Consider the following 18,146-nt stretch of genomic DNA (forward strand, 5'->3'; position numbering starts at 1 on the left):
ATGGACTTCTAGCCAAAAATTCTTCACCTTTTGAATATTTCCCCAGGTGTCAGACTGGCTCTGGAAACTTTTCGGTGGTGCCTCTGTGCACAAGTAGATGGCCCCTCGATGAAGCAGTACCGCACCGGAAATTACGTGCAGGACCTGTATAGGGGCCACTACCAGACAGACGTTTTTTCCTTTCTTTCCAGATCTCTCTTGTTCTGTGTCTGTGAGACACTTATGAACTTTCTTTACATTTTACAGTGTGCAGGGGAATGTCCCCACATCCCATACAAACGTCATTTTTAAATCTGTGCAAGAACTTTAGTAAACAAATGTCTGTGACAGATTGCCTTCTGGTGTACCTATTGTCGGTTCATGACTCTAAGCCCTGCAGTAACTGTGCGAGATGAAGATTCCACAACAAGATTAGTCCAAGTTGAAAGTTCGGTGCCATTCTTGATCCAGGAATCGATAAAGCAGTTCCAGAGGCCTATCTTTGAGATCCACAACATTGGATAAGCAAATGCTGAATCTGAAAGAAAAAGGTTAGTATTAGATTCCTTACCTTAGAATATTCCCAGGCGTCAGACTGGATCAGGAAACTTTTGCGTAGCAGTACCCTTGCGCGACGGTAGGCGTCGTCTGCGGCTCCGCGTCCATCGTTGGCGCCGGGATGTCGTCGCCGGAGTACTTAGACGCCGCCCTCGCGCGCTGACGTCAGTTCTTCTTTTTTCCGCCCCAGCAAGCACTGATCCGGAAAAAGTGGTACCAATAGTCATTTTTTGACTAAACTTTTTGGGTCATTTTTGATCACTTTTCGAAGTCTTGAGGAAATATAAATTTTTGGTCAAGTTATGTTCCCTATCGTGTACCCCACCGTCTCCATGTACTAGCTTAAAGTGCATGTAACTTCCCTCCTGTGCCAGCTATGAAGACGCAAATACATTTGCGTCCAACGTTAACATGTCCTCTTTCAGACCCACCCAGAATGGGTTGAATAGTCCGTTCCTAAGTATGCCATGCCAACGTCTTTTTGTGGTGTACTTTACACGTTTTTCAGCCCTGGCGAAGCAGGCCCTGAATTCTGCCATCGAGCCTTTTTCCGCTTTCTGACTCTGAAAGCCTCAGCCCAGGCTGTCTCTGTACCCGTGACCTCTGCCTTACTCCCTGCGCGGCTCACCGCGTTTAGCTCAGCCTGCTGCCTGCCAAGACTGAATTCAACCTTCGAGTTATCTGTTCCGCTCTCCGAAAATGCATTCCTGCCTACTAGTTTAAGTAAACATTCCCCCAGCTGCAGAGCGAAGGGCCCGGCCTTACTGTCTCCGTGCAAGTAATTCATAGCCTCTGTTACCATGGCAGGCCCATGCCCCTCGCATCTCATGCAGACACTTAGACGCTTATACACGCACTCACAGTCAGTATAGAATAGCTTCTGCCCCAGAGACCTTTTCCGCCCAGATAATATGGTTCCCAAACATCAGATATCAGATATGATAGAGGTACGAGTTGATCTGACATGCCAGACTTCTGTCTCTTTCCGCCATTGTAAATGTCAAGTCCCCTGCGCCCTCCAGTTTCACGTCAATCACACGTCATGCAGCTGCGCGCGCATCCAGGCCTCAGATTTCTGCTGACATTGCAAGATTCTGCTTTTTGTTGCCACCCACTTATGACACCTACTTATGACGTTTCTAGCACACACCTCTATGTTCACGCCTAGTTCACGCCTTCTAATTACGTATCATTACCACGTGTGTGTTTTATCTTGTTTCTCTCAGCTGTTACGCCTACTGTATTGGTTTCTATAATGTAACTTAAGTATATAAGCTATGTATTGTCAATAAAATATTGCTCTATCCCTTCCTGCACCCCAGTGGTGGCAGGAACAAGATATCCGGTCATGACCATTCCTTTTTAAGGAATAAAACCCCTGAGAACTCTAAACACCACGGACTCTGCCTTTTTCTTTCCGATTGAGTTATTATTGATTAAGTACTTACCTGCATAGAAATTAGGACGGTAAATCAAATATTTACCACATTATTTTGGCGCCCGAATAGGGACCTACGAGAAGCTGAAGGAAAGAGAATGGGAGGTGGGAGATAAAAAGATTGTGTGGACAGAAATAGAGGACGAGGAGAAACTTCGTACCCCTGGGCTAGGCCTTGGGGAGAAAACTAAAGCATTACCAGGTTTAATAGTACAGGTTCTGCCAAGATTACTGACAACTAGAAAGGAAGACTGGGACGCAATTTCGGCCTGTAAACAGAAACACGATGAAGATACTAGTGACTTCTATTCAAGATTCGAGAAATGTTTTATTATCAATAGTGGCCTTAAGCCGAGTAGCGAGTCGTACCCGCATCTTTTTGTATCTAAATTAGTCGAGAATTCCCTGCCATTAGTTAAGAACCGCGTGTACAAAGTTGAAAGTACCTGGCAAGCAAATACGCCATCTCAGATGTTACAAATGTTACAATACCATCAGAACAGAATTAGAGAAGAACAGGATCAGGAACAGAAACGTATGAAAGACACGAAAATGAAAATGTTAGTGGCCCAGTCGGTTCCAGCCGACGGTCAGAGAAAGGGTACAACCCAGACAGGTCACGCCGCAGCTCCCGTTAAAGGGACATGCAATTATTGCAAGCAGCCAGGTCACTACGTACATGAATGCCCAGTCCTGAAACATAATATATCGACAGGTAAAACTAAAGAAAGACCGCATCCACCTAGACAAAATCAGACTCAGCAACAGACTTCACAGAATATACAGCCCATGCAGAATACACAGCCTATGCATGCTTCACCACATGCAGCACAGACAGTAGCGGTACCACAGAGACAGTCACAGTCACAGCCACAGCCCATTGCCGCGACTCAGCAAGTCTCGCAGCAGATGTACCAGTATGCCCAATCTGATTACCCCGATTATCCACGATACACATGAAACAGCCTAGAGAGGGAGGGTGGCTTGCCTCTTATTGAAATTCCTGGAGATCAAGAGGGTCCTTATGTACACAGTCAAGTATTGGGAAAAGACAGAAAGTTTTTAATTGACACAGGGGCAAGTCGCACCACAATCAGCCATGATGAAGTCCCAGGGGCACCCCTCTCAGGCTCACAGAATGTTTCCCTTGGTTGTTCAGGCACTCCCTGCGTGCTTGAAGTCAGTAGCAGCAACAGCACTAGCAATCAGACAGAGCGACTCAATTGTTTTAGGACATCAATTAACAGTACAAGTTCCACGTTCTGTAGAGGTTCTTTTAAACAGAACTCACTCAGCACTTGACTATAGCACGACTGACAGGTTATGAATTGACACTATTCCAGCCACACATAGAAATCAGACGCTGCAGCATTCTGAATCCCGCAACATTGTTACCTACAATTATGACAGATCCAGCCCCGCATGATTGTATAGAGATCATTAATGCAGTAACAAAGCCTCGACGAGACTTAACAGATGTCCCACTGACAAATCCAGACCTGACACTTTACGTGGACGGTTCATGCATGAGAACAAGTACAGGAGAATTAGTGGCCGCGTATGCAGTGACCACTGAAACTGAAGTTAAAGAAACACATCGTATTGACACACTGTCTGCTCAAGCGGCGGAGCTCATCGCTCTGACCCGAGCTTGTATACTAGCCAAGAACAGAAATGTTAACATATACACTGATTCCCGTTATGCGTTCGGAGTCGTACACGACTTCGGAATGTTATGGCAAGAACGAGGTTTCTTGACCTCTCATGGTGCCAAGATACAACACGGTCCCCTCATTCAAGCACTGTTAGAAGCAATACATCTGCCCTCAGGCATATCCGTCATGAAGTGTAAAGCACATACTAAAGTTACGGATTCTGTTTCCCAGGGTAATGACCTGGCAGACCAGACAGCAAAACATACAGCATTGACTCACACCCAGACTACCGATGTGACAAAGACAATAGTACCAACACCGTGTATGTCAGTCCGGGATCCCACCCTAGATGTAATCGATATCCAGACACATGCTACTTCAGATGAAATAAAGAAATGGACGGAACTAGGAGGGATCCAGACAGATCAAGGATGGGTCACGAAGGGAAAATCTACATGGTTTCTCCCCGACTCAATGGTTCAAATCATGATAAATACAGCACATAGTCCGGCACATCTAGGAGAGAAAGCTATGTTAGACAGTTTACAGAATCTCTGGTACAACAAACACTTACGAGCAGCAGCAAAACAGAAAGTGCGTACTTGCATGATCTGTTGTCCGTTCAATCCCGGTAAAAGCGTTCCTGTAGAGCAAGGGGGATTCCATCCTCCTGATCACCCTTTTGAAGTCCTCCAGATGGATTATATCCAGATGGACCGTTGTCGAGGATTCAAATATGTCCTCGTAGTTGTTTGTGCACTTTCCCGTTGGACCGAAGCATATCCAGTCCCAGATTACACTGCCCCGACCACTGCCAAGCAGCTGGTTCGAGAATTCTTCCCACGGTACGGCTTGCCTCGTGTAGTGTACTCAGATAACGGACAGCCGTTCTCATCCGAACTTATGAGGCATGTTTCCCTTCTGCTAGGATATCAGTGGAGATTCCATTGTGTCCGACATCCCGAAGCCGCAGGCCTTGTAGAAAGGCATAATCAGACACTAAAGACCCGCCTTGCCAAAGTTTGTAAAGAGAAAGGGGTCGACTGGATAGTCGCCCTGCCAGTTGCATTATTCTACATGAGAATGGTTGCCCATTCGAGATCAGGACTATCCCCGTACGAAGTGGTCTTTGGTAGACCACCGAATATGTGGGGGACGCCCATGCCTAAGAAAATTACTGATGTCGATTGTAATATGCTGACAGATTACCTTGCCTCCTTGGTGTCTGCACTCCAATCATGTCGTTCACAGGTTGCTGCAGCCTTCCCTGACAACACTGATGTAAAGCCACACGATGTCCGACCAGGGGACATTGTCCTAATTAGGAACTTCGACAGGAAAAGTCCGCTGGAGCCCCGCTGGAAAGAGCCGAAGACCGTCCTTCTTACTACGAAGACCGCGATCAAGGTGGAAGGCAGAAAGGGGTGGATCCATACGAGTCATATTAAAAGGTGCAATGAACTGAAACCAGACCCAGACTCGTCCACCCCCTCCAAAGACTGTATCGAACCTAGTGACTTTAAGGTTCCCGAACGAGAGAAAACTCCCCAAGAGGAGTACAGACTGAAACTTCGATCTAGCAAGTCAGACAGTTTAATTGTTTAAGTCCTCCCCTATGGTGAATCGGTTAAATAGTTTCTGACATGTATCCCCTAGATCGAGATAGAGAGAGAGAGAGACAATTCAAGAAACGTGCATATTGCAAATCACTCCGTAGTCACTGTATAGTGACTTTATTGATTATGTTCTTTTTAAGTCTCCTGATTATTGTTGCTAGCATATTGCTTCCCATATACTACCCTATCTTCAAACGTGAACAATCTGCTTTCAATGTTTCTGCTGAACATTCTTTTAGTGAATTACCTCCCCACGAACTTTCTTACAGACTCGCGCTGCGCAACAACACATTCATTAGTATGTTACACCATTCCCATCAGACTAACAATGCTACAAACTGTTGGATATGTGGCCGACTCCCTCCCTACCAGAAATACAAGGGAGTTCTGCCCCTCTTTCCGTACCCGTTCACTCATAATGGCTCCTGTGGTGCATGGTTTAGAATAATCAATTCCTTAGATCCTGATGTCGCTGTTTTTAAAGGGAGCTGGGTTTGGGGAAACTTGAACTTAGTTCTGCTTAATGCCTGTTACCCTGACAAGAAGGGACTCCCCACTAGAGTAGGAACTGATCTAGAAAATGAAGTATATGGATTAGGTAATTATACAATTAACCTTATGATCCTCACTGTTGAATCCGAAGCCGCACCAGTTCTCCCTGCTATGTCAGTACTACCAGTCACAGGTGACTTATGTGTCAGAAAGAAGGGTTCAGTACACTTAGGTCATAGTAAATGTACTACCGTGGTCGAATTCAGTGATCATGGCAAGTCTTCCTTTCGAGCTACTCGTCATTCCTACTTTGTTTGTGGCCATACCGCATACATACGCTTACCTCCAGATTGGGATGGTACCTGTTACATTGCCTTCCTTCTGCCACCTGTTTTCCTAGCCCCTCCTGATTATCACAGAAATACAAATCTAGTAAAGAGTAGACTCAGAAGAGATCTCCCGATTGTCGACTATACCGAAACGGCATGGGAGCAATACACAGATTTCAATAAAGGATTCTTTTTCTTCACAGGCCCCGTCCAAAACAGTAAATTAATACGTAGATTAACCAGAACACTCGAAGCAGTAGTAAATGAAACTGCCTCCGCTCTAGGTAACTTAACAGAGGAACAGTCTGCTATGCGGATTGTTGTTCTTCAGAATCGTCTTGTTATTGACGTCATCTTGGCAGATAGAGGTGGAGCCTGTAAGGTCATCGGGTCAAGTTGCTGTGTTTTCATTCCAGAAAACGCGCCAACTGTCTACAAAGCTATTACACGTCTTCATAAGATTGCAAGTTCGATACATCAGAATCCAGGGACCTGGACTTGGTCCGGTTGGTTCTGGACAACGTTAACCACTTGGGGATGGAAGATCCTATCCTTCCTAGGCATTGCCCTTGTCATAGTATTCAGTTGTTGCCTGTGCCTACAGTGTGGACCAGCGATTTGTGGACTGTGCGCCACATCGTGCATTGAACATTCCAGTTTTCTCTCAAACCGACAAAGGAAGAAAGACGAGCAAATGATGTTACAAGAACAGACTGATCGATTCATGAGGATCGATATATCATGAAGGGTCCGTAGGGAACAAGGAGGGAATGAGGAAATATAAATTTTTGGTCAAGTTATGTTCCCTATCGTGTACCCCACCGTCTCCATGTACTAGCTTAAAGTTCATGTAACTTCCCTCCTGTGCCAGCTATGAAGACGCAAATACATTTGCGTCCAACGTTAACATGTCCTCTTTCAGACCCACCCAGAATGGGTTGAATAGTCCGTTCCTAAGTATGCCATGCCAACGTCTTTTTGTGGTGTACTTTACACGTTTTTCAGCCCTGGCGAAGCAGGCCCTGAATTCTGCCATCGAGCCTTTTTCCGCTTTCTGACTCTGAAAGCCTCAGCCCAGGCTGTCTCTGTACCCGTGACCTCTGCCTTACTCCCTGCGCGGCTCACCGCGTTTAGCTCAGCCTGCTGCCTGCCAAGACTGAATTCAACCTTCGAGTTATCTGTTCCGCTCTCCGAAAATGCATTCCTGCCTACTAGTTTAAGTAAACATTCCCCCAGCTGCAGAGCGAAGGGCCCGGCCTTACTGTCTCCGTGCAAGTAATTCATAGCCTCTGTTACCATGGCAGGCCCATGCCCCTCGCATCTCATGCAGACACTTAGACGCTTATACACGCACTCACAGCCAGTATAGAATAGCTTCTGCCCCAGAGACCTTTTCCGCCCAGATAATATGGTTCCCAAACATCAGATATCAGATATGATAGAGGTACGAGTTGATCTGACATGCCAGACTTCTGTCTCTTTCCGCCATTGTAAATGTCAAGTCCCCTGCGCCCTCCAGTTTCACGTCAATCACACGTCATGCAGCTGCGCGCGCATCCAGGCCTCAGATTTCTGCTGACATTGCAAGATTCTGCTTTTTGTTGCCACCCACTTATGACACCTACTTATGACGTTTCTAGCACACACCTCTATGTTCACGCCTAGTTCACGCCTTCTAATTACGTATCATTACCACGTGTGTGTTTTATCTTGTTTCTCTCAGCTGTTACGCCTACTGTATTGGTTTCTATAATGTAACTTAAGTATATAAGCTATGTATTGTCAATAAAATATTGCTCTATCCCTTCCTGCACCCCAGTGGTGGCAGGAACAAGATATGCGGTCATGACCATTCCTTTTTAAGGAATAAAACCCCTAAGAACTCTAAACACCACGGACTCTGCCTTTTTCTTTCCGATTGAGTTATTATTGATTAAGTACTTACCTGCATAGAAATTAGGACGGTAAATCAAATATTTACCACAGTCTAACGACTCCAGGGTGCCGGTAGGAATGCCCGGGTTCAAACCCTGCGTCGACTGATGTCGGTTACCGACCCCCATCGCCGGTGTCTACATTGCCTGGGGCCCGACCACGATGACAAGTCGTGCCCTGACTGCCGGGCCTGGACGTCGAAGGCTAGGGGGGAGCGGTCCCGCAAGAGCCTCGAGCTCCGGCAGTCGGTCCGCGCCATTCGAGGTTCCGGTCCTGAAGGAGGTCGAGGGACCGGTCGCGGGTCCGGAGTCATCACAGCTCCGGGAGTCAACACCACTCCTCGGGCTCCAAGTCCTCAGGTAAGAGGCACAAGAAGTCGAAGAAGCAACATCGCTCTTCTGACTGAGCCGAACCTCGCGTGACGCGGCGGGGATTCGGGCCACACTGCCCACGCTGCTCCGCCGCAGCCGTCGCGGCCTGCTCCATACTTGCCGGACCCTGTGCAGAACGTGATGCCGGAGTAGGTCAATGCCATCCTCACGGCCATGAGGTCGCTCACTCCTCCGTCTGGTTCCGCGGCGCCTTCGGGCCAAGCGGCCACGACTGGGAGCCCAAGGGGGCCAGGTGCTTCTGCCCCAGCGCCGTCGGTGACTTCAGTCCCGGCGCCGCATTGCCCCGCTGGATCCGGTTCCGGATCCATGTCGTCGCCGGTTGACCTTACGACCTTGCCGGCCCCCAGGGTGTCGCCCCCGGCGCCGTCCCAGGACAACGTAGTCCCCGGTCTTCCCCTCGATCCGGGTCCAGCAGCGCCGCTCGACGCTGCTCTCTACGTCGATGGGAGACTTTTACTTCTATGACCCGGTCCCTTCATTTGACCCAGAGTATCAGGAGATGGGTGGCGAGGACTGGGCAGGTGAGCTAGGGGATTCCAGTGGTCTGGACACTACGCCGGACACTGGTTTTGTCTCCCCTCCTACCGTGGCTACGAAGGAAGGGGCTGCCTATAGTGCGGTGTTGATGCAAGCGGCCAAGGTCTTGGCTCTTGAGCTCCCCGTTGCGGCCGTGAGGACTAACTGTAGGAGAGTAGGGTCTGCAATCCTATGATCACCCCAGATTTTTGCTTTTTGCTTCTCTGGTTTACTACTTTCCCTGGCTCTGGCCCTGCTAATCAGACCCACAGCCTAGCTGTTCTCTCTCTAAATTGACATCCATGTACCTTAGGTGCATTTACCAATTAGTATTGGGTCACTCTTGTAAGTCCTTGTACAGTGTACCATAGGTACCCAGGGCATAAGTGAACCCAAGGCCTACCAGGGGCTGCAGCAAGTATTATGCTACCCCTGGCTGGGCATCCAAATCTGACACAACTGGCTGATCAATCAGCTGGGGCAAGGTGGTGTAATCACCCTTTGCTTTAGATATAGTATACCTATATCTAAACCGAAAATGGACGCATATCCTCCTATAAGTCACTCCTATGGCAGGCCTTAACAATCCTGAAGGCAGAGTGCTTGGAATTATGTGAGATGGTGCTCTAGCATGAGCTGAGCCTGTCTGCAGCTTTCGGAACCAAGTCCTTTAGCTGTTTCCATGATAACGCTATACCATATACTCTTAAATGCATTATAATCCTTGCGGTTATTGCTAACTTTGGCATAGCATTATCAAAACCTGTTGAGTAAGGTGTCATACGAATTGGAATATTACTACCTCGCCAATTCTGGCGACGGGGGTAGCATTCCACCCTTTTAGATGGACACGACATGTATGTAACTGTGAACCCCGGTTAAAGTTAACTCGAGCCTCAGCATCACAAAATGGATGCTGCCACCACAGACACAAGTCTGACCTCCTGCTGCTGGGAGTCCTTCCAGCGAGGGAGGCCTGGACAAAGGGTTTCCTGCCTTGGGAGGTGCTAGCACCACCCCAGACAGGATTTTGTGTATTAGGTAGGACAGGCCTGAAAGGAATGAGACATGCCTGGCGCGAATCCGGACAAAGGATAGGGGGTGTAACCACCCCCCTTCCTGGTCCCACCCATAGGAGGTACCTAGTCACAGTACAGCCCCCTTTAGGAGAATAAAGGTAGGAGCTAGTCCCATTCCAAATTAGATTGTCCTGACTTGAAACTCTACAAGAAGAAACTCTGGACTTCCACGTTCTGCTCCACAGAAGACTGAAGAAATATTCCTTGTGGGCAAGGAATGTCCACCTGCACAAGCAGGCACCATCAAGCGTTTCAGCGGTTCACTTTGTCATCTTCCCTGGTGGATCCAGACTTCAGAGCCCGACGAGACCCGGACTCCCAGACCTCTCCGACCTCTATCTATATCTGCAGCACAGCTGAGATCCATGGGTGCGACGAGACACATAGGACCGGCCATCTTGGAGAAACTGCACTTCGCTTCCAGCACGACTTCAGAGGCATCCTCGACGAAGTGCTTTGGGGGATTAAGAAGCCCCAGCCCCGAGCAGCTCCTGCACAGAAGATCAGCCCTCCAGCATCCACGAGATCTGCGTGGGGCCCTTTTGCTTGATTGCTGCTCGACGTGTTGTCTGGTCACTTGCCTGCTGGCTAGTGGCCTCCTAGACGGCGATCCTTGAAATCTACACCGCTGGTCTGGTTGCTCCAGACTGGCCCTTGCTTCCTTCCAAAAGAGAAGCACCCCGGACCCTCCTGGTCCGCACCAGACGTCTTTTCCACTCACCGCGTGGGTTACCTTTGCCAAGGTCTGTTGACGCCGTATCTGGAACCAACACCGCCGACAGCGAGAGCATGCGTGGGACAGCTCGTGCCTCCATCCTGGTCGTCGAAGACACCACCTGGTCCAAGTGGCTGCAGAGTCAAGCGTCCACTCTTCACCTGATCGCGATGACATCTGGTTCCTTCCGGGTTCCACTCCGGTCACTGGCTAGTGACTTTGAACATTCAGGTCTTCCATCTTCCTCGATCCACCCTTGGATGGCACCGGACATCCTCCTTCTGGCCGCCTGCAGCTTTTTTTCTTCCAGGCTCCATAGACTTCAACGCGGAAACCCTGCACACCTTGACACCTATGCACCCGCAGCCCGTGGAAGAGGTAACAAGGGCATTTCGGTGCTCAAGGGTAGATTGACTCTCCTAGTGTCCAGATTTCCAGTCGTTTTAGTCCTAACTAGTCGGAACTGTCTAATACTTACCTTTTTGTAATTTGTACTGTCCATTGACTTTGTTACGCATCTCGCGTGTGAGTTCACACTCTGCACCCGCGTCCCGTGGGCCTCCTATTACTTACCTCAGGTCAGGATAGTGTAGTCCCAGCGAACCTACAGCCTCTGGACAGCTCCATTCCTTCTATCGATTTCCTTATACCATTTACTTAGTATATGGTTTGTCGTGCCCCTAGGGCACCATTGTAATTTGTGCAACTTAAACGTATTTTTCCTAAGAGATTGTCATGTGCTTAGCCCTCTGACCTCATAAAGAGTTCAGAGGTGTATGTTAGTTAATAAATATCTTGTCTATTTTCATAACTACTTGTGTGGTGTCCTTTCATTTGGTATTCAAGGGATTATATGTGGTAAAACAGCTGGCTTCATATGCCAAAAGAGTTTAGCCTAAGACTGCTTTGTCCATTCTACCATTAGGATAGCTGGTCTATAAGGTTGACTTACAACCAATCACCATAAGGGTTGTTTGGACTGATAAAAGGTGATCACTAGAATTAGTGAGCATCATATATCAGGCCAACTTCTCACACTACCCTCCTCACTGAGGTCCTTAAACCGCAAGCAAGCTCTTCGGAGCCTCTGTTGCCGTTTAATGAGACCTTGTCTGACGTTCTTCTGGGCACTTGGTCCAGGCCCGCTACAGGTCCCCCTGTAGATAGGAACGTGGCCAGACTCCACCGCCCGGCTCCGGGCGACCCTTGCTTCCTGCCCACCCACCCCACCGCCAAGAGCCTGGTCATACTGACCTCTAATTCCCAGACCGCATTCCTGACGGCTCCCCCCGACCGGGAATCCAAGAGGTACGAACAGTATGGTAAGAAGATGTTCTCCTCACTGAGTTTGGGGTTGCGGTCAGTTAACACTGCGTGCCTCTTGGGCCGTTATTCCCACTCTCTGTGGGACACGGGCGCGGTCGTGCTGCCCCAATGTCCGGAGGAGGCCCAGACTAAACTCGCCCAAGCCCTTGCGGATGGTCGAGATGCAGCACGGTATTCCATCCGGTGTGGGCTGTACACTACTGACTCACTAGGCAGAGCGATGGCAACAACGGTGGCGATTCGTCGCCACGCCTGGTTGAGGTCCGCCAACTTCTCGGCTGACGTCCAAAACACGCTTATGGACATTCCATTAGATGGCCGTCGCCTCTTTGGCGACAAGGCAGAGCATGGGGTTTCAGTCTTCCCCCCTACCTCGACGACTGGTTATTAAAGGCGGGCTCGCTCCAGACAGTCGTCAGCATCCTCCAGACTACGGCCCAACTCCTGCACCAGCTGGGGTTCTCCATCAATGTGCCGAAGTCACACCTGTGTCCCTCTCAGAAGCTCCTCTTCATCGGAGCAGTTCTAGACTCTGCGCAGTTTCGGGTTTATCTTCCCAAACAGCGGGTGCGAGATAGTCAGGCTCTGATTCCGATCTTTCAGCCTTTATCCCGAGTCTCGGTCAGGTTGACGCTGCGGCTTCTGGGCCTGATGACCGCCTGCATCCTTCTGGTGCATCACTCCCGGTGGTGGATGCGGGCTCTGCAGTGGGACCTGAAGTTTCAGTGGGCCCAGCATCAGAGCAACTTGTCCGACCATGTCTTGATCTTGGAGGGCACTGCACAACAGTTGCAGTGGTGGCACACGGACCGTGATTGGGTCAGCGGAAGATCCCTCTCCCTACCCCAACCGGAGCACGTAGTTGTGACGGATGCGTCCCTCCAGGTCTGGGGGGGGCCACATGGCTCCATATCAACCTTCTGGAGCTGCTGGCAATTCGTCTAGCACTGAAGGCATTCCTCCCCTCTGTCCGGGGGAGTGGAGTGTAGTGCAGGTGTTCACGGACAACACCACCGCTATGTGGTACTGCAACAAACAGGGGTGGGGTCATGGACCCTATGCCAGGAGGGGCTGCGCCTCTGGCAGTGGCTGGAACATCAGGGCGTGACCCTGGTGGTTCAACACCTGGCAGCTTCCCTGAAAGCCAGGGCGGACGAACTCAGCCGCCTGTGCATGATGGATCACGAATGGCGTCTGAACTTGGATGTGGCGCAAGGCCTCTTTCAGCAGGGGGGAGAGCCTTGGTTAGATCCATTCGCCACAAAAGAGAACGCGCAATGTCATCAGTTCTACGCGTTCGGAATTTCCAAGGCAGCACTCGCTCGGAGACGCTTTTCGTCGCGAGTGGAGTTGCGGTCTGTTGTACGCCTTTCCGCCTATACCACTTGTAGGAGAGTAGGGTCTGCAATCCTATGATCACCCAGATTTTTTGCTTTTGTTTCACTGGTTTACGACTTTCTCTGGCTGTGGGCCTGCCAATCAGACCCACAGCCTAGCTGTTCTCTCGCTAAATTGACATGTGTGCCTTCGGTGCATTACCCAATTGGAACTGGGCCACCTTGTCAGACCCTGTAACTCAGGGCATAGGTGTACCCAGGGCTGCCAGGGGCTGCAGCATGTATTATGCCACCCCTGGCTGGCCTCCTAAATTTGACACAACTGGCTGCATGACAGCTGGGGCAAAGTCGTGTAATCACCCTTTGCTGTAGGTGTAGTATACCTATACCTAACCCTAAAATGGACACACAGATTCCTATCAGTCACTCCTATGGCAGGCCTTGACAATCCTGAAGGCAGAGTGCTTGGAATCGTGTGAGATGTGCTCTGGCATGAGCTGAGCCTGTCTGCAGCTTGCGGAATCAAGTCCTAATAGCTGTTCCATGATATCGCATACCATATACTCTTAAGTGCATTATAATCCTCGCGGTTAAATGCTATCTTTGGTAGTGCTTTATCAAAACATGTCGAGTAAGGTGTCATACGAATTGGAATACTAACCCCTCGCCAATTCTGGCGACGGGGTTAGCATTCCACCCTTCTAGAGGGACACGACATGTATGTAACTGTGAACCCCGGTTAAAGTTAACTGAAGCCTCAGCTCCACAAAATGGATGCTGCCACCACAGACACGAGTCTGACCTCCTGCTGCTGGGAGTCCTTCCAGCGAGGGAGGCCTGGACAAAGGGTTTCCTGTCCGGGGCGGTGCTAGCACCGTCCCAGACATGGTTTTGTGTATCCTGGGTAGGCAGGGCTTTTCAGGAAGGTGACTGCTGAGTGGCACCCCGGTGCTCACTACGCATAGGCCAGTCAGAACCAGTTCCAGGGGCACACCAGCCCCTGGCCTGGGGAAGTCCGGCAGGGGAGAGGGGTGTAACCACCCCCCTCCTGGTCCCACCCATAGGCAGGACCTAGTCACCGGGTCAGCCCCCTTTTTAGGTCTCGCCTAGACGAAAGCAAAAGCGAAGCTTTTGCTGTCTATGCGAGACAACTTATGTTGCCACTTTTCTGGGAATATTGTGGACATCAGACTGTTACGAGCTTTTTCTGCTGTAGTCAGGCTGTCACGAGCTTCTCCTTTGGAGATTTGACCTCGTGAGCGCGCCTTGACTGCATCTAATGGGCTGTGCGCTTCCTTTAGTCAGTTTCACTTTGACGCCTGCACTTTCAGAGTGAAATGAAACAATGTGTCTGGTAGTTGTTCCTGTGGAGTGCCTTCTGACCTCGTGAGCGCGCCTTGACTGCATCTAATGTGTGTGGCTTTTTTTTTTCAACGTGGCCCTGGCGCTTGCTTCAGTCAGTTTCACTTTTAAGGTGCAGGCGTCAATGGGTCTGGTACTTGTTTTATTTCCATTTAATGCTCTTTGGAACAACAATTTTATATTACTTGTGTGTATTACCACTGGCCAGAATTTCAAAGACTTATATTCACGCAGGTGAAATAATACTATTGTGATTAGGGCCGATTTTTGGAGTCTGACCGTTCAGAGTGCAGAGTGGAGCTTCAGAGTGGAGCTTCAGAGTGGAGCTTCAGAGTGGAGCTTCAGAGTGGAGCTTCAGAGTGGAGCTTCAGAGTGGAGCTTCAGAGTGGAGCTTCAGAGTGGAGCTTCAGAGTGGAGCTTCAGAGTGGAGCTTCAGAGTGGAGCTTCAGAGTGGAGCTTCAGAGTGGAGCTTCAGAGTGGAGCTTCAGAGTGGAGCTTCAGAGTGGAGCTTCAGAGTGGAGCTTCAGAGTGCAGAGTGGAGCTTCAGAGTGCAGAGTGGAGCTTCAGAGTGCAGAGTGGAGCTTCAGAGTGCAGAGTGGAGCTTCAGAGTGCAGAGTGGAGCTTCAGAGTGGAGCTTCAGAGTGGAGCTTCAGAGTGGAGCTTCAGAGTGGAGCTTCAGAGTGGAGCTTCAGAGTGGAGCTTCAGAGTGGAGCTTCAGAGTGGAGCTTCAGAGTGGAGCTTCAGAGTGGAGCTTCAGAGTGGAGCTTCAGAGTGGAGCTTCAGAGTGGAGCTTCAGAGTGGAGCTTCAGAGTGGAGCTTCAGAGTGGAGCTTCAGAGTGGAGCTTCAGAGTGGAGCTTCAGAGTGGAGCTTCAGAGTGGAGCTTCAGAGTGGAGCTTCAGAGTGGAGCTTCAGAGTGGAGCTTCAGAGTGGAGCTTCAGAGTGGAGCTTCAGAGTGGAGCTTCAGAGTGCAGAGTGGAGCTTCAGAGTGGAGCTTCAGAGTGGAGCTTCAGAGTGGAGCTTCAGAGTGGAGCTTCAGAGTGGAGCTTCAGAGTGCAGAGTGGAGCTTCAGAGTGGAGCTTCAGAGTGCAGAGTGGAGCTTCAGAGTGGAGCTTCAGAGTGGAGCTTCAGAGTGGAGCTTCAGAGTGGAGCTTCAGAGTGGAGCTTCAGAGTGGAGCTTCAGAGTGGAGCTTCAGAGTGGAGCTTCAGAGTGGAGCTTCAGAGTGGAGCTTCAGAGTGGAGCTTCAGAGTGGAGCTTCAGAGTGGAGCTTCAGAGTGGAGCTGCAGAGTGGAGCTGCAGAGTGGAGCTGCAGAGTGGAGCTGCAGAGTGGAGCTGCAGAGTGGAGCTGCAGAGTGGAGCTGCAGAGTGGAGCTTCAGAGTGGAGCTTCAGAGTGGAGCTTCAGAGTGGAGCTTCAGAGTGGAGCTTCAGAGTGGAGCTTCAGAGTGGAGCTTCAGAGTGGAGCTTCAGAGTGGAGCTTCAGAGTGGAGCTTCAGAGTGCAGCTTCAGAGTGCAGCTTCAGAGTGGAGCTTCAGAGTGGAGCTTCAGAGTGCAGAGTGGAGCTTCAGAGTGTCAAGAGCAATGCCAATAGCTCTAACTTTAACAAAGGCAAAACCATTGCATTGTAAATGCTTGTTATTTTACCGAATCACATGCTCATGCTGCTGCCTGGTTTGTCTACATGCACACAGGCAGAATCACTCAGTACAAAATGGCTCCTGTTCACTCGTCAGTACGGTCTTGCGCCGCCCCACCTTCCCCCTGCCAAATACATTCATTCCAAATACTGCTTATTTTCATATCAGACTGACTTCTCACATCTGGGATAGCAGGGGCACCTTCCACAGTGATTAGTGCTTCACAAAAAATAATTCTCCGCTAGCGCTCAGAAGCCTTGAAGCTTTGATTGAATAACACTGCAGTTTGATGCCCTGCTCGTTTTTTGATGCTATGCGTTCCAGACACTGATTTTATTAAGACTCACTTGGAGCTCTAAACTGTCACTTGATCTTTCTTTGGGTCATTTCGTTTGCCGGAAGGACTAACATATCTGTGAAACCCTCTTCTTTTATAGTTTGAGCATCGTCTTCGTTTAGCAGGATAACATTATACATTTGAAAATACAAATATCCGGGAAGAACAGAGAGCAAATCTCCGCGATGTTGGGCATTCTCCTATCATAAAGGAAGCGTGTTGGTGGGACCTGTGGCATCTAACGCATCATTTAACCCTATATGCGTGGGCACCTACCACAATAATGTATAGGATGAGTTTGTTCCGTTCCCGTTTTTAATTTGATGTAAAACTCAAATCACTGCACACTCTCTACTACACACTCTCTACTACACACTCTCTACTACAGTCACTACTCTCTACTACACATTCTGCTACACACTCTCTACTACAGTCACTACTCTCTGCTACGCACTCTACTCTCTACTACACTCTACTACACACTCTTTACTACACACTCTACTACACACTCTCTACTACAGTCACTACTCTCTGCTACGCACTCTACTCTCTACTACACACTCTACTACACACTCTACTACACACTCTCTACTACAGTCGCTACTCTCTACTACACACTGTACTACACACTCTACTACAGTCACTACTCTCTACTACACACTACTACACACTCTCTACTACAGTCACTACTCTCTACTACACACTCACTACACACTCACTACTACAGCCACTACTCTCTTCGACACACTCTATACTAGACACTCTCTACTACACACTATCTACTACAGTCACTACTCTCTACTACACACTGTACTACACACTCTACTACAGTCACTACTCTCTACTACACACTACTACACACTCTCTACTACAGTCACTACTCTCTACTACACACTCTACTACACACTCACTACACACTCACTACTACAGCCACTACTCTCTTCGACACACTCTATACTAGACACTCTCTACTACACACTATCTACTACAGTCACTACTTACTACACACTATCTACTACAGTCACTACTTACTACACACTATCTACTACAGTCACTACTTACTACACACTCTACTACACACTCTACTACACACTCTACTACACACTCTACTACACACTCTACTACACACTCTACATTACACACTCTACATTACACACTCTACATTACACACTCTACATTACACACTCTACATTACACACTCTCTACATTACACACTCTCTACATTACACACTCTACACTACACACTCTACTACACTCTACTACACTCTACTACACTCTGCTACACACTCTGCTACACACACGCTCTACTACACACTCTACTACACACCCTCTACTACTCTACTACACATTCTCTACTACTCTACTACACACTCACTACTTTCTACTACACTCTACTACAGACTCGCCACTCTCTACTCCACACTCTCTACTCCACACTCTCTACTC

General features: G+C 49.1%; 1 protein-coding gene across 1 annotated transcript in view; it reads left to right on the forward strand.

Moving 5' to 3' along the window:
- CENPE (centromere protein E) overlaps window positions 1-18,146 on the forward strand; it is a 1,817,274-nt gene that overhangs the window by 1,241,231 nt on the left and 557,897 nt on the right. The gene's annotated exons all lie outside the window — the stretch shown is intronic.

This window comes from Lissotriton vulgaris, chromosome 3_1 (assembly GCF_964263255.1).
Source record: "Lissotriton vulgaris chromosome 3_1, aLisVul1.2, whole genome shotgun sequence".
Classification (NCBI taxonomy): Eukaryota; Metazoa; Chordata; class Amphibia; order Caudata; family Salamandridae; genus Lissotriton; species Lissotriton vulgaris.